The sequence below is a fragment of the Aphelocoma coerulescens genome, chromosome 7 (assembly GCF_041296385.1).
Source record: "Aphelocoma coerulescens isolate FSJ_1873_10779 chromosome 7, UR_Acoe_1.0, whole genome shotgun sequence".
Classification (NCBI taxonomy): Eukaryota; Metazoa; Chordata; class Aves; order Passeriformes; family Corvidae; genus Aphelocoma; species Aphelocoma coerulescens.
Window position 1 is genome coordinate 7436522 of NC_091021.1, and position 21173 is coordinate 7457694.

General features: G+C 39.1%; 1 protein-coding gene across 4 annotated transcripts in view; it reads left to right on the plus strand.

The window, feature by feature from the left end:
• GULP1 (GULP PTB domain containing engulfment adaptor 1) overlaps positions 1-21173 on the plus strand; it is a 176932-nt gene that overhangs the window by 9329 nt on the left and 146430 nt on the right. For 2 of the 4 annotated variants that reach the window (XM_069021933.1, XM_069021938.1), the window contains exon 1: positions 12142-12228. The exons of 1 other annotated variant lie outside the window; for it this stretch is intronic. The gene's annotated coding sequence lies outside the window, so the exon portion shown is untranslated. Of the gene's footprint in view, positions 1-12141; positions 12229-21173 lie in introns of those variants that run through there. One more of the 4 variants, XM_069021935.1, reaches the window with a different exon arrangement.

Genomic DNA, 21173 nt, shown 5'->3' on the forward strand with positions numbered 1-21173 from the left:
TTCCTTTTCTCAAACAAAAATATTTTTGCAGCAAAGTAAATCTCCTCTTTCTGAAAACAGCTGTTTAAACTTGTGATTCTGGACACTCTGTTTTGCTATACTTCAGTTAAATGTGAAAAGTTGGGTTTTTTGAAAGTAATACACAGATTGAAGCAGTATTTTTGACTGCTATTGATGTTACTTTGTTCAAACTTGAAACTTTAAAGCTGTTCTGTTTCTCATGTTCCCTTTTTCCCCTATTATTATTTTTATAATGCTTTTTTTCCCTTTGCCACATAAGAAAAATAAACAGACAACAGAACCTCTGTGTTCTGCTACTCGTATGCTGAACACATACACTTTATGCATTGCAAGTAGGACATGAAATCCAGCTGGTGTTCATTTCAAAAAGGAGACATTAATGAACCATCCTCTTTAATAAAATGGCACAAGAACCCTCCCAGTTGTATTGACAGTGAAGATGTCCCCAAAACAATGAAACTGCAATAAGATGGCAAAAATAGCTGTGCCTCTATGAATGTGCATTTTAAATGCATAAACTTTGAACAAGTCCATTTTTTTGGCATTGTGTATTATGGCAGGGTCCGTGATGAAGAGACAGATGCAGTAATATGTGATTTTAGTTCGTAGATTGTTTCACAAACACTGCTATGATTTTTTTGTTGTGAAAATCATACTAACCTACAATGTTTCTTCTCTTTCTCTCCCTTACTATATTGTAAGGTTGGGATTTCAAAAAGTCGTACTAGATAAAGTATGAGAAACAACAGTGGGAAACAATAATGAAATTTCAGGGTAGATGCTAAGTGGTCTTCACTACCTGATTCCAGAACCTGGTTTAGGACAGTGTTTGGTATGGCATAAAAGGCAAAATTAGTGCAAGGAAAACCATAAAGGTAGGCTGATATTCTCATCTCAAAGACACCTCTCTTTTTAATGGCATGGATTAACAATTTTCAGGGAGGGGAACATTAATTTATTTTACTGCTGAAGTTGAGATCTTTCCCCTAGTAATGTCTGATAGCAAACAGTCAATGTATAAAACATAAGAAAAGTGTGTCCTTGTAAATCCAATCAGTTTTATTATCTCTTCTCTTTGGGTCATCTGTTACTTCAATTGTCATTGCTTCCTCTTCCTTTTCCTACCTGTTTCTTTTTTCAGAGTCCTCTCTACTCTCTGTTTTTATATACATACTTTCATAAGAATTCCTTTCTATCCACCCTAAGCTTGTGGATATGTGTGGTTGCTAGACTCCATTTATTACTGGTGGTGTTATTTTAGTCTTTTGCTGTCAGCTGTGAAAAAAGGCAAGAGGCTTCCTTTACTCGATTTGCTGGCCTATGGCATAACCAGACTACAAGAGTGCAACCAAACATGGCAACAAGTGGCTGAAAGAAAAGGATATTTCTGCTCCAATTTCAGCAAGAGAAAGGGTTTTGATTTTTGTTACTCTGTTGCTTTTTGTTTCCCCAGTTCTGGATGTATTTTTGAATTTTAATTTGAGTTTAAAAATCCCAAATACCTACATGATTTAACTCTTGCTGTATTTCTACAGAACTGTGAAGTTATATACCAAAAATGCTACCAATTCTTATGTTAATTTTCATTTAAAATGAGAAAGGGATTAATTATTAAAGTCACAAAATTTTCTTTGGAAATTTATCTCTTTGGAGATGTTGAATCATTCTTTTGAAGTAACAGTGTATGCTTGCTAGATTTCAAAGAAGATAATAAAGAATGTTAAAATTTGCTTTAAAAATACAATTTATATGCTATGAGTTCTCTAGAAGAAGCATGACTGACTGTGGGTGTATACTGAGAAACAGTATTTCTAAGGCAAAAAGAACTAATTAAATCCTTCAAAATGTCTTATTAATGATTAGAAAAGATTTTTGTTTGAAAAGGCAAAGTGGTAGAAAGTGAGCTGTTCATAGCTTAATTTATGGTTTTAAACCTAAAAATAATAATCTAAAAAAAACCTTGTCCCCCTCATTTGAATAGATGACTTATATCATTGACTTTGCAGCTAATACCAAAAAATTTATCCATCTGCATTTCATGTAGAGAAGCAGCCCTGCATTCCTTCGGCATCTGTTTAAACAAAGGGTGATACCAGATCAAGGGCAAAGCTAAAACTGGAGTAATTTGCTTTATATGGAAGAGGTAAATAAATATCCCACTGTACAGTGTGATTGCAACATATGACTTCTGTCAACCTACAGCTGATTTAAACAGCTCCTGAAGTCTTAATCTGTTTCTTGTCTCTCCCAGTTGCAGTTTGCTCTCTTTAGTTGTCCTAATCAGTTATTTTTAAGACCCTGCTCTCAAATAGGCGAGTCAAGAAAGAGAAAATGAACCCTGTACTTCTAAGGTGTTCCTTTTAACGTACAAAATGTGTATCTACACTTGTAAAGAGGCCACACAAACAGCTCAGCGGAAGAAAAGTTGAGAAACCAAGTTTTTAAGGATGAAGAACAGTCATCCTATAAAATGCTTTTTGCAATCAGGAATTATCCTAGGAATTGCATAGTTTCCTTCAATCCTTTGTGCATATCTTAAATTTCAGCCAACCAGCTTTTAATGGGGGAGTTTGGCTGGTTTTTGTTTCCTTTCAATTCTCACATTAATACAGGAGAAATATATCCATGTGGAATGTGTTTCAGTATTCTTTACAATAACTAATCCCAAGCATGCAATACTTCCAGCTAACAAGCAATATAGATTAAAGGCAGATGTCTGCTGAAAGCATGAATTTGGCATTCGTCTCATAGCAACATTTAATCTGTGCTGTATGTTTACTTCTCGGTATGTTGGTTGCCAAGTGGTTGCAGTTCTCTTCTGTTGTAGTTTAAATTTTAAAAAAGGCCTCCATCTTGGAATTGTAGCATCATACAATATCCTGAGTTGGAATGAACCCACAAGGATCACCAAAGTCCAGCTTCTGTCCCTGCACAGGACACCTCAAGAATCCTACCATTTACCTGAGAGCATTGCTCAAAAAGTTTCTCAGGCTTGGTGCTGTGCCCACTTCACTGGGAAACCTGTTCAGTGCCCAACCACCCTGTGGGGAAGAGCCTTTTATGAATATTCAATCTAAAACTCCCCTGAAACCTTGTGCCCTGCAGACACATAGAAAAGCAAAACTGGTAGTGCTGATCAGTGTTTCATGCATTTAGCAGAGAACACAAGGAGGTCTAACATCCAGAAGCTGCTTGAGGCTGAAACGCGGCAGGAATTTGATTCTGGGTAAACCTGGACACTTTTAAAATGGAAGGAGTGAACTGGCAAGTTTAACTTCAGAACCAGTTGAGCTCTTCTGTTGCAACACCTTAACGATACTGAGCATGTGTTAGGGTTCTCCAGCAAACAGAGAAGTGGGTGCAGGTGTCTCTACTTGGAATAAAGAGGTCCTGGGGGACAGTCAGCAATTGCTCTGACTATTTATTGTCATCTGACCATGCATGAGATGCTCTGGTGCTGTGATCTTTCAGAGCTTAGGTCTAGTCAGAGTTGGATTCTGAGAGTTGGTTTGTGTTGTGCTATGTGAACACAAGACAGAGGGGATCCCCAAGCAAACAAAATATCAGAAAGTACTAACTAAAGGTCAATATTTAATGATTTCTAATAGAAGAATAGAAAAGAAAATAAGTAAGAATAAAACCAGCTCGTGACCAGAAACAAACTGAAGCAGAATAACCAGCACTGTTTTACAGCTGAACAATAAGCAAAACTAGGATATGAAAAGAAAAAAAGGAAAAACAACTTAGAGGCATTGACACAACAAGAATTATTTGGAATTATTTTAATTTAGACGCAGAAGCAGAGAGAGAAATTATTAAAGGAGGCTAGGAGAAAATACACTTTCAGGAAAGCTTATTTTGTCTGATGACATTGGTGAACAGGACTGTATTGTCCTAGCAGGTATCCTTTAGCTTTGTTAAGATAGCGAAGACATTGCAGTGGGATGGTAGGAGGTTTTTCAGGTGCATTGCTGCTTTGTGTTGCTAATATTGACCATATACTAATCTAAAATTATGTTCCATATGGCTACATTAATTTTTCTTGAAGATCAAAAGCTAAAAGACTCGGAAAAGAGATCAAAGAAAGATAAAATATGCTGAATTGTCTGCTTTGTTTCTACAGCAAAGACATTCTTTAGAAAAGTTGAGTGACAGAAATGAAAGGAGATTGATGGACATTTTACTGTTTTGATGTTTTCTTTAGGAACTTTATTCCTAGTTTTGTTTACTGAGGCTATCTTTTGCTTGGTGGAACAAATATGTTGTTTACTTGCTTATTGACATGGGTGGGATAGGCTACCCAGAGGCAGGTATTGAAATGAGTAGTGATTAGCAGAGAGCCAGCCAGTCCACCCACCTGTGTGGGAGTGTGAAAGCACATGTTCGTTACTCAGCTGGAAGCAGCAATTGTAGAGCTGATAGCGGGAAGCATTAGCGAGTAAAAATGAATTTATTCCCTATGCATTACCTAGCAAGAAGTGGGTAGTTGGAGAAATACCTTATCATTACAGAAGGCTAATGACCGATGTCATTACCAAAATCAAAGACAGGTTTTTTTCCCTTTGTGTCCTTAGGTGAAGGGAGGCGACAAGGTACAGCGCCCAGAACAGCACATCCCTGTTGCCTTTGGGATGGTTATAATATACAGCTCTGTTTTGTCCAGGCACATGTTGCACTGCCATAGTTCTCTGAACTGTTTGCTCTTTATTCAACAGATAAGTGCCCATGACGTTTTTGAAAGTAGTATAATAATAACATAAACCTTTAGAAATTAGAACAGTTATTGCTTTCAAAGGGATGCTTAGACTCCACTCTGAGGTGTGCTGAATGTTAAGTAGTCACTAGGGGGATGTAGGAGTTCTGGATGGAGGTAGGGTTCATCTTGAATGAGTTTTTATCACAGCATTAAAATGCTGCTTGATGAACAGAAATTTCTGAACTTTACCTGAAAGTATTGCACTTCAGGTAATATAAACTTAAATACACTCTCTTTGGCATTTCTTTTGAAAGAGCTGGGCTTTTTGCCTGAGCAGTTTCAGATTAGTTTTAAGCAATTGATCTTTCAGAGACAGTCTCACATATGGCCCAAATTCTGGGAAATGTTTACTCCCTTAACTTATCATTCTTTGTTTTAATGAAAAGCATCTGAATATCATTGTCATGAGCAGAACTTGAACTAAAATGATAACTGCATCTGGTAAAGGGAAGCCAGTGTTTAACCTCCACTTGTGGCACGTGGACAGTGCTGACCAAGGGATTGCCTTGTCCATTACTGAAGGCAGGGACATGAAAGACCACAGTGTAGTTCTGCAAGTGTAACAATTCCAAGAAAAACAATACAGAGAGAGTTCAGCACAGTACCAGTCAGAGATGGATTTGCAGGTATATTTTAGTGTTCTCTGGATTGCACAAATTCTTCACATCTGTTACTCTGTTTTATGGAATGCGCTATTACCTTTTAGACAAGAGCTGAATTTCACCTGCAACATTAAAGTCCATTTACAAGCTGTCTACAGGGTCAGCTGCTTTTCATTCTAAAACATAAAAAAGAAAGATTACTATTAAAGGACAAACACAGGAAAAATGATGTGAGATACCTACCGAGAAAGCGGAAATAAAGTATGGGTTTGAAATGTTTGGCAGAGAATAACATGAAACTTTAATGATCTGATAGCTATGGAAATATGTGAATTTGTGTCTGGTGAAAGCAATGAAGACTTATGAATGTGTTTCATAAATCATATGTATCAGTTACAAACTAAGGAATAATTCTATTGTTCATTTCTCACTCCTGTAATTCAAGAAGAGTACCTAAGAAGCCTAGAGGAAAACATGGAAGTTGATTCAAATACCTGAGCAAGCTTGTTCCAAGTCTCTATTTGCAGATGCTAGCTGAGGGGGTTGCTTTCCACTAAAACATGTGATGTTCTGTTCTCCTTGCTCTTAGGCAAGTTTATGCTGGGAAGTCTATACCAGAATCTGGCAGTCAGCCATTCCAAACTCCAAAGTGATGCTTCCTCATGTTGTTTCACCTGAAAAGACAAATTCATTGTCTGAAATTTACTGACGACTCTTAGATGGCACTGCCACTGGAAGAGACTAACGGCACTCTCTGCTTTCTAGACAGATATATCCCAGAACAGAGCACGTACATAAAAGTATTTACAGTGCTAAACTTTTATGAGTAAAGTGTCTTTTATGAAAAATAAGTAAGCAAGAAATGTCATTATTTTGGCTAGTATTTATGACTGATGATGAGACCTGTGGGTTTAAAAATGAAGGTACAGCTGACTACAAGGGAAGCAGGTTCACTTCTGTAGCACACAAAATGCCGATAATTCATTAGACTCCAAACTGTCATCTACAAGGTAGTTCTAATTGGATGTTTATTATTTCTCCTACAAATCACAAAATCATGGTGTATATTGGGCCTTTATTTCTTTTTGCAGTGTTAGGTTCTTTGTTTCAGTATTAATCCCATGCTGCCTTCAGCTTTCACATCCTTCCTCTAGCCTTTCAACAGTATTACCAAATTTCTTCTCTTGTAACTTTTCAGTTATACATGAAAAGTAATACAAGGCTTTTTAATGTGCATATTAGATGCATGCAGCACTTCTATTGTCCATCACCAAGGCTGTGATTTCTATCTAATGTGAATAAGTAAAACTCAGCTTTAACTTCACATGCATCTACATCCAGACTTCAGTAAAGTAGGATGGAGTGTTACATAAGGAAAAGAAAGGGAAGTTTGGACTATGACACATGTATATAAAAGATTTATTTGCTCTTGATTAAAAGCCTCAAATGATGCTTATGTTTTGGGATGCCTTGCCTAGGCTATTTTACTAAACTTTGAAGATTTCACTTTCCAGTTTACCTGTTGATAGATGCTGTAGTGTTTATGTCGAAGGCTTAGAGATTCTTCCAGATCTCCTTCCAACATTCTGCCAATGAGAAACCCTGAAAGGAAAGGCTTTCTATTTTGAGGTTTTGCTCTTGTACAAATATTTTAGTAATATATTGCTCTCTTTGAAGTCCACAGGAAAAATCCTTGTGAGTTCCATGGGAGCTAGCTTGAAATTTTTCTTTGGTTTACACACCCTTGAGCAAATTTTTGCTGCAATTTTTTTCAAATACTATAGATATTTTTAAAAACTTACGTCCGTGTGCAGTGTAGAGAAGAGTAATGGTTTCTTTGATTCTTTCTGTCAAAAGCTAGTGGCATGGTTAGTTTTTTAGGCCTTCTTAGTGTTCTAGGTTTTCGTCATAGACCAAGCAACTTAGACCATTTAGATAATTTCAGAAGTAGATGTTCTACCAGATTTCCAAGGATAACAGGCTCAGAAAAAAACCCCGAATATAAGCATTTCCTACTTTTTTTCTCTGTGAATACTATATGTTACCCTTTAGTTTTTAATGAAGATTCTCTATTGCTTCTTCCTTTTCTCAAAACTTTAGAATGAAGTGCCCAATGTCTCTGTTTCTCTTGGCTTTGTTGATGGGAGATTTATAACCAGCATTAGTCTGTGAGAAGTTCTACATGGAATATTGCTTTTCTATTTTGGAAATATTTCGTAGGGGTAACTACAATACTTTTCCTGTCACATAATCCCAGAAAAAGCTTCAGGGATATAAAGTCTGACAGCCTTTGGGATAAAAACTCTAGTAGCTATGACATAAAGGACCTTTTTTATATATCATATCATTACACAGGGATCGCCAGCTCAGGTTTGCAATGAGCAACAGTAAATCAGTCACCATCACTGCACTCGAGCATTGTCAGCAGCTTGTTTTTCTCATACATTTAGTACTGGTTTCCTCAGGCCCTGAATGGACCCTAACAACTCAATAGTTAAGACATCTGCTTAAAATTGTGTAGCGTATGGCACCTACCAAATCAAAGTAATGTAATAGTTCTTTCTGGTCTTCAATTTTTACAGAGATGGGAAAAAAGAGTAACAGCATAATGAGCAGAAAATATATCAAATATCTGGCAAGAACCTTTTAATAAATGGGAATATAAGAGAAACACAAGAAATAACGTCCTTTTGAGTGAATAACCCTGTAAATCTTTGAAACATGTCTGCATTCCCAGTTAATAAAGCTAGAACAGATATCTACTAATGTTTTCCCTCTTTCCTGTCTCCATATCACATCTTCTAATGTATATAAGCCTCTGTCATAAAATCTCTCCCAAAAGAGGTTTTCATTTTGTTAAACCAAAGTGCAGATTCATGTAATATGATGTTATACAGCTGCCTTAAAGAGACCAGCATCTGCTTTAATGATCTGACCAACAGTAACCTTGTTTATGTGCTTGGTTAAGTTTATAGATAAGGCAAGTAATGGTCAGGCTACTCACGTCCTTCTGGCCTTTGCCATCTGTGCTGACTAAAATGATCGCACTGCTAATGATGTCCTTCCCTTGACTGAAATACAGAGGCTTCTTGTTGTTGTTGTTATAGTCTCCTAAGATCATTAAGATCAGTTTGGAGGTATGTTATTTGTTTACAGTGTGGTAATTTACAGTTCTTTTGGCAAGGTAAGGAAAATTTTTAATGGGGATGTACATTGTACCACCATAACAACATTAAAGGACCTATAAGTTAAATATGAAATTGAGAATAACTTCCCTGGTATTGTTTCTTCATAAGAAGGACTGAACAGGGGTTGTTTTGGTTTCTTACTTCATGTCCTTGCAGAGTAGTGTTATGTAGCTTTTGGTCTGTGAGAGGTGAGATAGTGCTCAGAAGGGTGGTGAAACTTCTCAGGTTTTGTAATTGGTGCAATTATTTAATCTTTGTTTTTTTCTAGTAACTATTTTCTGGCAAATCAGTCCAAGTGAATAGCATTTATTCTTTGATATTGGCATGGCTACAGGTCTAAAGGAATTCTGATTCCATTGCTTTTGCTTATCCTCTATGGTCTCCACCCAGTCATCACCATCTGTTTGCATGACTGTCATTTATAATCTCATGTGAACAGCAAAACCAGACCATTCATGTAGGAGTCAGGGTGCAAGCCTGATAGTGGAGAGGGATCTTTTCTAAGGGCATGTAGTGATAGGGCAAAGGGGCATGGCTCCCAGCTGAAAGAGGCAGGTGTTGATTAGATACTGGAGGAAATGCTGAGGCTTGTGAGACACTGGAATATATTGCCTAAAGAATCTGTGGGTGGCACACCCCTGGAAGTGTTCAAGGCCAGTCTGCACAGGGTTTTGAGCACCCTGGCCTAGTGAAAGATCTCTGCTCACGGCAGGGGTTGGAACTGGGTGATCTTTAAGGTCCCTTCCAACCCAAACTGTTCTATGTGTTTCTGAAAGAGATTTTTTTTCTCTGGGTATCCTTTTTCATTTCTTGTGTGCCTGGTTCTTCGCTCAACTTCTCTGCAACACACAAGTATGATAGTCCTAGTAATGATCAGAATTTGTCCACTTGGGTTGTGGGGGATCTAGACTACTGAGCAAGTCATGTTTTGGTTCTTTTTGCTCTCAGTCTTTTGCTTTACGGATCACACCAATTAAAAACTAAGAGGAACAGGTATTATGCAAGAGTTCAAATATATTTTGCTCTACTTTCCCTCTCAAATAATGTCCTCATTCCACCCTGAGGTTGCCACTGTTGATGGGGAAAAAAAATGACCATAGAAGAAAGATGTCACATTTTCTTCTCTTCCCTTCAAATACTATGCATCAAATTTAAGTTGAAAATAGGTTTGCTCTACATCCCTTTTATTTAAGCATTTCAGTACAGATTATGTCAAAAATATATCACAGAAGAAATAGAAAGCTTCCTATGTACTGAGTATTTTTCTCTTGTGTTATAAAATGTCTCACTTTCTTTAAGGAAAAAATTTTGCATGCAGAAGCGATTTTGAAAAATGTCCTTTCCTGACTAATATATTCTATACATATAATTTTATTGCATTTAAAATGGTATAACTTGATTTTAGACAAAATTTATCCTGACTTCATCAAGCATACTTTACTTCAGAATACCCAGTAAGTAAAAAACCCCATTCCTGCATAATATTTTATTTTTAGCTTCCTCTGGTGAAGAATCTGCTATGGTACCAGAAAAGAATTTTAAAGTGCTCTTAATTTTATTTGCTTTCTGCACCACCCTTGAAAAACTCATAACATGTATTTCAATTTCCAGAATGCTTTCTCTTTGTCTAGAGTGTGCTCTGCTTGTCTAATCAAACTAAAACTGGTACACTTACTGAACAAGGCTGAGCACTTGTTTTTGATATGAACCAAAGACCAACGTTGGATGTATGTTATGGAATGCCAAATAGATAAAGATGCTTCCTGACACTGAAATGAACTGCAGTTTTGCCTAAGGAAGCAGCACATGAACTGCCTTGTTGCTTTCAAAAGCAGCCACACAAACATGAAAAACAAGCAATTGAAGACTAAACGTTTTATCACAATTTGAGTTTGAAACTTGTGCTAGATGAGTTTTTGTTTGTATCTCTGAGAAACTGCTAAAAATTAAGATTCTGAATAGCAGTTTACTTTTACTTTTCTTCAGTGATTTCATAGAATTCATAGATTATCTCTCTTCCTATCCTTCCTGTCACTGTTTTTGACAGGGACAAATGGCTGAGGAGATGCATGCAGTGCAGTTGTCAGCTCCAACAAGATGATGCAGAAAGGTGTATGGGAATAGCTGTCAGTAATAACAAGTCAAAAAAAGGGTTTATTTCTCTTGGTCACTCATGCGTCATCTGTGAATGAAATGTGTTTTGTTCAGATTCATCAGATTTTCCTTCAACAGTCTTAATGTTGCAGTAAAGACAGGTTTTGTAGGGGTATTTTTTTCCTTGTTTGGTTTTTTTTTTTTTTTTCCCACCTACAGTATTTAAGATATTGTATATGGATGCTGAAAAAACTTCCTGCATTTGATGTTATTTAGAATATAATGTTCATACAATTTCCCCAAGTGTTTTCCATTTTCCTTCCTTCTCAGAATTAATTTTCTGTTTATATTTTGGAATTTAGCTTGTTAGTTTCCTAGTAATGTTTGCAAATAACTCTGAAACCATGTGAAAGTTAGCATTTGTTTACTTTACTTGAGAGAATCAACTGATGGAAAATTTCAGCAGTTTTGTGATGTCTAGAGCAGACAAACTGCTAATTTGCTTGGGTATTGTGTAGCTACTTTGGAGTTTGGGTTTGGTTTTTATTTTAGTCATTAATAGAAAAGGCAGCCACATTAATTAAATTTTTACATAGTTCATATCTATGCATGTAATTATCTAGAGCTTACTGATTTAAAAAGCTGCCTTCTCTTGACTTCTACCCTGCTTGGGTGTTTTCTATCGTGGTTTTTCCACTCTGAACTGTAAATTGCCACTGAACTGTTTTCCATCATGCCTTTAAAACAAGAATACACCTGCTGCAGACAAAACACCTTTGCTTTGATTTCAGTGAAGTGTTTTGTTCTGCTCTCTAAATGACCATTCTTGAGGTTTGTCTACTGATTAATGTAAAATGAAAGACATCTTTCATGTGCTGTTAAGAAAAATTAATCAGGGAGAGGAATAACAGATGAATTTCCTGCCTTTCCACAGACACTACATGCCTTCTTATTGGCAGTATCATGGCAGAAGGCCGCCAGGAATAAAAGAAATACGGCAGACATTAATTCCTTGCCTTTCTGCAGGAAATGCTTTGTCCCTAACTTGCACATACCACGACTGTCATAAAAATATATTGGTTTACACTGTTCTGGTGTTTCTAAAGCACATTTTAATGGGGATTGCATGCTACAGATCTTCTCCAAAGTCAGAATGATGTAGAGCATCTGTTCCCTACCAAATCCATTGCAGCTTTAACCAAGACCTGTGCAACTGTGTCTATTATCTTTTCCTTAGGAGATGCTTCCTTGAGAAATGTAGAGTTACTAGCTGCGTTCTTCACTTTCTCAACTGCTGCCTACTCTTCACGCCTTCTTTTCTCCCGCTCGCCGTTGTTGTGTTCCCCAGCCCTCGGCGTGCCGGCGGGAGCGCGGGGCTGGCGGGAGGCAGGGGGAGCCCGGGAGCAGCGGCGACGGCCCGGCCCGGCGGCGGCGAGCCCGGCAGCAGGCGGGGTCCGCACCCGCCCGCCCGCGCTGACGTCAGGAAACTTTCGGGGCGGCCGTGGCCGGAGCGGGCGCCGGGAGCGGCGCGGAGCGGCGGCGGGACGGGCTGCTCCATCCCCGGCAGGTACGCGGCGCTCCGCGCCCGCTGGCACCGCGGAGCCCCGTGCCCCCGGCGGCCCCTGCCCCGCGGTGCCGAGGGGCGGCCGGCGGCGACCGAGGGACGGAGGGAGGGACGGGGGTCTGAGCGCCTGTTGATCGCCGCGGCGGCAGCGCTGCCCCGGGCTCTGCCGCCCCGCTCTGCCGTCGGCGGGGAACTTGGCAGGGACGGGCGGAGCTCGGCGCGGGTACCGCGGTCAGTTCGCGGGGCGAGCGGAGCGGGGCTGGGCAGTCCGTCGGTGCCGCGGGTCCCGCCTCACCTGCGTGCCGGTGCCGCTCCCGCGGGGTCCGCGCTCCCCGCACCGCCGGCAGCGGCTGCTCCCCAGCCCGGCACCCGCACGGACCCGGGGGTCTCGGACACCCGGGCAGGGCTGTTTGAATTTCAAGCAGCTGCGAATAATGAGATGCCTTTCATTCGGGGTTGGGTTTTTTGCCTGTAGTAAATACAGTAAAGCCTTTATCCGAGACGAGGTTTTGTTTTCCTCGTGAGGCTCCGCCGTGGCAGCCCGGCGGTGCTGGGCGGCAGCCGAGCTCGCCGCTGGGGCTGCTGAGCGCTTAGTTGTTGTACAAGGGAGGATCTTCGGCTCCTAACCAAACCCAAACCACCAAGTTAATTTTAACTCCGCGTGTGTCGGGAGGGTGGAGTGCTGGAGGAGTTTGCTGGATCATCATGCGAATAGAGAGAAATCTGAGCAAGGACTGCAGGTCTGCCTTCTAGTCGGGGAGGGAGATTCAGGGAGAAATTCTCAGTTTGAGAGGGTCTAAAAGTTGTATGACAATTAGAGGAACGTGTAAAAGTATGTTGCTCCTTTAATTTAACCGTCCTTCTCATTTATTAGGGGGCACCGAGAGTCAATCAAAGGCCCGTAAAGGTTAATTGTATTCTTTATGCAAAGGAATTGGCCCCCTTCCGAAGAAATAGATTTCTGGGGTCTTTTTTGAACTTAAGACACTCATTAGATTTCTAATTTAAATAGCATGCAACATTTTAACTTCTCAGTTCCTACAGTTCCATCGCAGTTGCAAGTTCTTAAAAGTCATCCTCATGGAAAGAAAAAGTTATTGTAACTAAAAAGTTGTTAAAAACCCTCTAATAAACTGGAAAGCAAGACATGGCTTTGAATGTTCAGAGAGTCACATAAAATGTTTTAGCAATATATTTGGTTTATTCAGTATAAATGTAAATAAGCATCTATATTCACATATTATATGAATACTTCTCCTTTTAGAAATTATTTTTGGTGATTTTCTTCCCCTGTATGTTAGACTAACATGTAACTTGAGTTGTACCTTTCAGTTGTTGTAGGGATAAGCAGTACTTCAGAGCCACTTAGGATGTCAATCAAAACAAGACAAAACAATTCACTAGAAAGGAAAAGAATATCTTTTTGAAGGTCAACCTTCTATTTTTATGGCAGTTTCAGAATGATCAGTAAGTTTTGCCTCACAGTTGTAGATTTACTTGGCTGATTTGTCGAGCAGTATGTCAAGTACAACTTCAAATATTTGGAGATTATCCTCATGAACTTAGAGAAAGAAACAAAACAGGGTGGAAATAGTTTCATGATTGTTAGCCACACAGTTTCCTGGGACACATTTTAAGTGTATGAATGCCTTAGTGATTATAGATGTCATTAAAGGCATATGTTTACACGAATGGCTTGAATAAAGAGTGATTTAGGAAAGCCTGGCATTATGGCACAGTGTTGAAGGATACAAGGGAGAACTCTGGTTTATACTTTCAGCAGAGCTACAGTGGCAAGAAGGAGACTGGAAATAAGCAGAAACAAGTACAACCCTGGTTGCCTGAGAAATTAGGGTGACGTGATTGGGTGTGTCTTGTGAGTGATGAGTACAGAAATTAAAATTATTGCAACAGTGAACTAAGATACAATGTTCTGCATAAAGCATTTTATATCTCATGATAAAAACCTGCTACTGGAGGACCAGAAAGGAGGAAGATGTAGTTAACAGGAGTGGAAAACAAGAGTGGCTATTACACAAACTGCTGGTTTCTACTGCCTCCTTAGTCTTTGGAAGTAACTTTGTAACCTTTTTGAGGGTTTTTCTAGAATTCAAAGATCGTGCATCTGCTGTTCTGCAAAACACTCACCTGATGTGTGCCATTTGAGAATTTCCTTTACAAGCTTATTATAATTTGCTAAATAACCTTGTCTATTGTCTGTAGACAAGGTTACATTTCGTGGTTCAGTAGCAGTTTGTAAGCATTGTTTGTAATGTGCGATGTTTGTAAATGTTACTGGATGCTCTAAAAGTCATAATCAGGAGACTTACATGAAACAGTTGAGAGGTCAAATACAATAAACTGGAATTTGTATTATGATTATAGAATTAGTTTTTCTCTTGAGATAATCCCTCAAGAGTGCACTGCTTGAACATGTCATAAGAAAATAATTAGAACTACCAGCTGAATTAATTAAAGGAGAACTTTAGCTTGAACTGGGGAACTCACACAGCTTGAAAGAGAATGAGAGAAACAACCTTATCACTGCATTGTGGTCATACCTAGTATGGCTTGTGTCAGGATTCTAATTCTGTCATTTTTTTCAAGAGAACAAGTAGAGCACCGAGAGCTGAAAAGTCCACCAGGTTCTGTTCAAAAAAATTGCAGGTCCCTTAGAATTTTCAGTTGTTATCAATGGTGGAATGCATGGTAGAAGATGAGTCTGTGTTCCAAGTAAATCAGCTCTTGAGATGAGGCAAAAAATCATTAGTTCATGACTTAATAGAGTTGTTGCATAAGAATATGCTAATTGGGCACAAATAAACATTTTCCCCATCGCCTTTTTTGTCTTACTATAATCTGATTTTTTGAAGGGATAAGCTCCTTTAGAGAATCAGGTTGTATTCCAGAAAAGAACAAACAATACTGCCCCTGTTAGAACACACAGTGCCTCTGCACAGCTACCTAACAATATTCTCTTTGGTTCTCTTACCTTCAGTATGTAACGATTCATGCAGATATATGTGTCAATATCTTTGGAAGTAATTTCCTTCCTAGTATCTCCTGAATACCTGAGATCAGAAGGTTGGCTTTGTTCGTGCAGCTAGCTTTGCTGCCTCACTGCCAGTGCTCCCCTGAGCATACCCTGTGACTTTAATGCTTCATCAAGCTGTTTTGTGGATTTGCTGTTGTGGGATGGCAAACTATTGCCATTGAACGAGTAGCCTTAATCTGGGCTTGCAGTCATGGCCTGTGTTGGTTAGGGCTGGGGGGAAGGAGGAGGTCGGTTTACTCAGTTATCTTCGTTTTGTGGTCTGTCCTCGGGGTACAGACCTGAATGCAGTAGTGGCATTGCTGCCCACCCTTTCAGTCTCAGATACGCAGCTGTGGACCTTGTCTGTGCCACTCTGTTTGCCCAGGGGCACTGGAAGGCCTCTGAGAATGGTCAGTAGTAGCTCTTAAGTCTTAAAAATGTTTTTTCTTAAGCATTTTAATACACTTAAAATGCATTTTTTAACCTAGGCTGCATCTCCACCCCATGTAAGACAGTCCTCTGAAATGCTCCCCTTGCTGTATGGTTTCAAAGTGTGTTTTTTTCTACACTAAACTGAACATCAAGAGTCCAAAGCGATGTTACCACGGATTTTATCCAGGATTCCAATAGAGAATTCATCCAGCTGAAAACACATCATGAATTCCCACAAAAGAATTTCCACTTTCATTCATCCTCTCCTCTGCCAGTTTAAGCAGACGTTCTTATCACCAAGGTAAGAGGGTGCTCCAAATTGAAATATGATTGTTTTGTCAGGCTGAAGTGACTTAGGTTTCTGATGTGTAATTACATATCAGGCAAAGACAGAGAGAATGTAGAACTTTGTAGCTGAAGGAAACAAACATATTTGTAGAACAGACAACACCTGGGTTTCTGACAGCCATCAAAGTAGTTTTCACTGAAGCCAGAAGCAGAACTCAGGCTCTAACACCTATGGTTTCACACAGGCTGCTTGATAACTTGGTAAAAAGTACTGGAAAGCCCCTTAGATTAAGGCACTGGGTTTCTTTAACTTCTACAATATTCTTTTCTGTTTTGAAGGGCAGCCATTGGTTACTACTGTAGTTGTTTTATGTTGCACTCTAAGCTTGCATATTCTGGTTTTATTCTGAGAACTGAGCTGGGTTTTCTCCACTTACTGTGTCACTTGAAGTTACAGAGAGTCAGCAACATCTGTGCAGCCAAATGTTTTTCTGTGTATTCTGTCAACGATACCTGATCAACACCCTCACCTTGCAGTGGTGTGCACAAGTTTAACGTAACAGTGTGCTGATTGGAGACTGCAGCTGGCTCAGTTGATAGAATTAAGGTGGGTTTTTTCTTTTTGGTCACCAGAAATTAGAACCATCGTCTGTGGAAATTGTTTAGATATTCTTGTTATTCCTGTGCTGCAAAGATATTCTGAGCAATGCAAGTAAATAACACTTTTATGTTGAAAAATATGGGACTTCTAAGGCAAATCTTTTGGCATTCAAAAGTGTGTGATGGCTGTTTCTAGCTTGCTTTATTGCTTTGTGGGGAGGGGTATGTGGGTACTCCAGTACTTGGGAATAGATATGGATACAGGAGCCTAATCTCCAGGGTGCTTCAATCTTCTCATAATTCCCAAAATAATATGAAAGCTGTAGAACTTCATGCAAATTCCTACTCATTCTTTTTAGATAGAATGGAATAGTTTTTTGAGGACTGTTGAGTTCTCTGGAACATTTCAAGATCTTTAATGTGATTTTTTTTTTTTTAAATTCTTCCTCTGCTCTCTCCATCCCCCTGCTTTTAATGGGGAAAATGCTGACCAAAGGCAAAATGTGGCAGTACCACAGTGTGCAAAGCAGAATCCTGACTAGTACCTGTTGTGACATTTAATATTCTATTCTGTTTCCATTTTTGCTCTTTTACATGCAGATGTCAGATCTTCAGGTCCTTCTAGGCAGAATGGGACATTAAGAAGTTAAACATTGTGCTTAAAGTTTTTAAGTTATCTACTCTATATCCGTGTAGCCCTTAAAGGGTTTTTGCAGAGTTCTCAGCAGTCTATGTGAAATCAAAATTGTTTTCCACTAAGCAAAAGGCTGGGATGAGGTTGCTGCTGCTGTAGGGAAAGGTGAAAGGGAGGTGGTTGCCCATTCTCCCTGCAACTTTCCTTGTGGCAGGGGGACCCTGGGGAGAGCTGGTTTCTTCCCAGCTGCAGACTGGGCTGGCTCAGCTTTGGCAAGTCTCTCTTGTGCTAGTGCTGGCAATTTATATCTGCTGCCCAGTGTAATTATTGGTTTTCCGATGCACAAAGGTACCCCTGATATTAATGAATGTATTTTCTCTTTTGTCAGATTGAGAGCTTTTATTTTATTGTTTGTGTATGTGTGTTTGTGCATCTTTTAAAGAAGGTATCTCTTGAAACAGCAGCATTTTTTTCTTAATCTGTTGTGAAATCTTCTGGAACATATCACTGAAGTGAGGTAATGAGCCTAGATAAAGGACTGTGTTCCCAGTAAAACAGATTATTTTTTCTGCAGTCACATCTCAAAATGTTGTTTGGAACAGCAACCATCTTTGCATGCCAGTTACATTAGGAGTTGTTTTAAAAAGTTTTTTGTGTCCTCAAATGTATTTTTTTAACGTTTGTCCAGGCCATCTTTCCAAGTGCCTTGCTGTGCAGATATGTGCTGTCTCTAATGCTTTCTTCGTACACACTGTATTGGCAGCTGAATGCATTCAAAGATCATGAGTCAGGTTCCCTAAAAAAAAATCATAAAAATAATGAGATTTAAAATACTATAGGCTCTGTCTTTGTGAACATCTAGTATTGTTTTCCTTCTTTAAATCTTCTTCTTTCCACAGGTATGTAGATCTGAACTTCATTTTATATTAAAAACAGATTTTTTTATTTAATGCAAGCTCAAAAATTTTAGGACTTGGATCTTCAATAAAAAGTCTCTTGTGAGGATTGCCCTACAGCTGAAAATTCTAGCTGAAAGCATTTCTCTTTTTTGTGCTTACCAATTGATAAAGTGGCAGAACCATCGTTTCCAAAGCAGTGGACACTTGGGATTGAAGCTCAGTGGTGGCTTCATGTTGCAGGGTATGGTATGCCCGAGTTGTACCTGTTTTAGACTAACTGTCATTAAGATTAATGTGTGAAGACTTGTTAAAGCAAAAAGTGAGCGGTGAAGTGAATATGGTATATGATGCTGAATCTTTACTTGGGACAGAAAATAGCAGCAGGGGACTGATGATGTAGGCAGCAGAAAGTTTGAGACATTAACCCCTGCCATGGTGCCCCGTAATCTGTTTCACGTGTGTAAGCTCTAAAACAGAGCCTGCTGTGGATTTGTAAACACAAAGGTCTTTAATGTCTGAGATTAAGACAGTCTTTTTCTTGATTCAAGCAGCCTAAAAATTGCTTTACTAATTTTGTAAGTTATATGTTGCATTAATATTCAATTTATCATGTTGTGCAAATGTGCTTAGGATGGAAGAAATACTTTTCCAATAAATTGTGCAGCTGGAGCTGTTACTAATTCCCTAATCTTTTTGTGCCGTATAGTAATTGCACTTAATTGTTTGCTTTTGCTGTGTTTTATGGTGTGAAATGCAGTATGTCAACACTGCTGAATAGCTATGTCAGTGTGTGTAATGCTAATATTCTTGAAAGAGAGAATTTCCAGGTTTTACCTGACTGGATGAAACGTCTTGTGTAATTACTCATGCAGTGCTTCATACATCTTCTTGTAATCAGAGTTTGTAGTTGGTGTTTCTTGGTGGTGGGTTGGTTTTGTCTTTGCCCGTGTTTTTGTGCAGGGTGGTAAGAGAAGAGAGGGGCTGGGCCCAATGCACGTGCCTGAGAAAGGGACGTGTAAAGTAACATTTTCTTACACAGCCACTTAAACTGTTACTATGTTAGCGGTTCAAATTCTCCTTGAATTGCTTGCGGTCCTTATACTTCAGTGGAGCTCTCCAATGCTAATTCTACTTTTTATTCTTTTAAAAGGATATAAGGTTTCTTTGGAGAGCAAAATAACTCACCTAGAAGCATTCCAGCATGTAAAAATGATTATCCATTTTCCCTCCCATCCCATTCTGTGATGGGAGCTCTATTTCTGGGTTAGTCCCCTCTGGTTTGAAATTGTACCTGAGAAACCAGTTGGTCTGGGAGAGGGAATTTGGGAACCTTAGTTCCTAGCCTCAGTTCTCTCAGGGACTTTTTCTTCTGCCCTTAAAGACAGCAGAATCTGCAAGCTGTGCTTTAACCTGGCTGTACTGACTGGCAATCCCATATGTTTGTCACCAGCACTGTCATTAACAGCAAATGTGATAACCTAGAAGAGCATATGAGCTATTTATTGTTTTCTCTCTCAGAATTAAGTACATCTCCCAGAGGTCTTAGTTCCAATCCCTGTGTTTTATGGCTGAGGATATTGAATGTAGCTATTAAGCTGCTAGTCTGGTTTTGTATTAGTAATTTTCTCTGATATGAAGAGTAATTCCTGAATCCAAATCATTAGCTAGCATTTCAGCCATGCAGCACTGAATGATGTGCTTGCATTGGTAATACCCCCAGCTCTCAGTACAGCTATGTGGCTCTTTTTTTACTGGTTTTGACTGGGATGGCATGAGACAGCTGGTGGCTACGGATGCTGCAAATCTGCCAGTGTGTAAAGCTCAGAGCAAGCAGAGCCTGAATGGGTGTTGCAGTGATCTGTCAGGAAACTGAAGTGCAGTTGACAGCACTGTTGATTATTTCTCTTAGAAACAAGCAGGTGTTTGCTTGGCTTTGGTACTGATTGGCAATGCAAAAATGATTTAACTGCACAAGTGACGGTGCTGCTGCAAGGAAGGAGGATTTCTGTGCCACAGTAGGTGAGGATAGTGTGCTGTACTTTTGAGGAACTGCTTTAATGCCCTGTGTTCTGTATTGTGTTTATTCTCCAGTCTTGCACAGAAGTGGAAATGCTGGTAATTATCCACAGCAGATGTAAAATTGTCACTCTGCTTAGATTTTTCCTTCTGTGTTGGGTTTTCTGAGGAGGAGAAGGAGAGGGTGTGACTAGTTAGCAATAATATGATGTCATGGCACCATGTTTCATGTAGCTATCTAATTAAAATAGATAATTGAGAAATAAGACTATTCTACATGGGCATTTATTATTAGATGGCAAGAATAGCATGTACACACTAATACACATACTTAACTTGTTCCCAGTGTATCTGATAGCCTTCAATCTTCTTAGTCTTCAAAATGTACAATTTGCACCATGAATTCTAAATCTAGCCTCAGGTTCAGAAAAGACTGACATGCTTTAGTGAACAGTTTGCAGTCAAAGTTTTGTTTTTCCCAAGGCTGAACCTAATAGGATAAAGGATATCTTAAGAGCAAGTGTAATTTCATTGAACTAGAATGCATTTACAAAATATCTTTACCTGAATTTTATTCTCATACTAGTGTGTTTTTTCTTTTAAATTCTCAGATTTCATAAATAAAGCAATGACATAGTCTTTACTTTTAAATCTCCAAAGATAGAAAGAAATGTAGTCACTCTAAGAATAGACGCAACATCATTTGTTTGAGTATTTTGTTTGAAGCCAGACAAGAAAATGATGTAGAACTAATACAGATGAGAGGTGATATTGTGTGGGTAAAGTGAATAATTTTCAAGTGCTCATAGATGAGGCTTTTGAGGAAGTGCATCAAGTGTAGTCTGATGTTGACCAAGGTGATCATTTAAAATGGAGTAGAAAGCTGCTTCCTCTGGAGGCTCTCTTGACAGCAGAGACTTTTTGGGGAGACTCTGTGTGTTTCATATACTTTGTGTATCCAGGTATCTTTGCTGACCACTGATCTGCTGATATGTTTCAGGATTTCCTCATCTGTGATACTTTTGGCTTGAATCTTAAATTCATT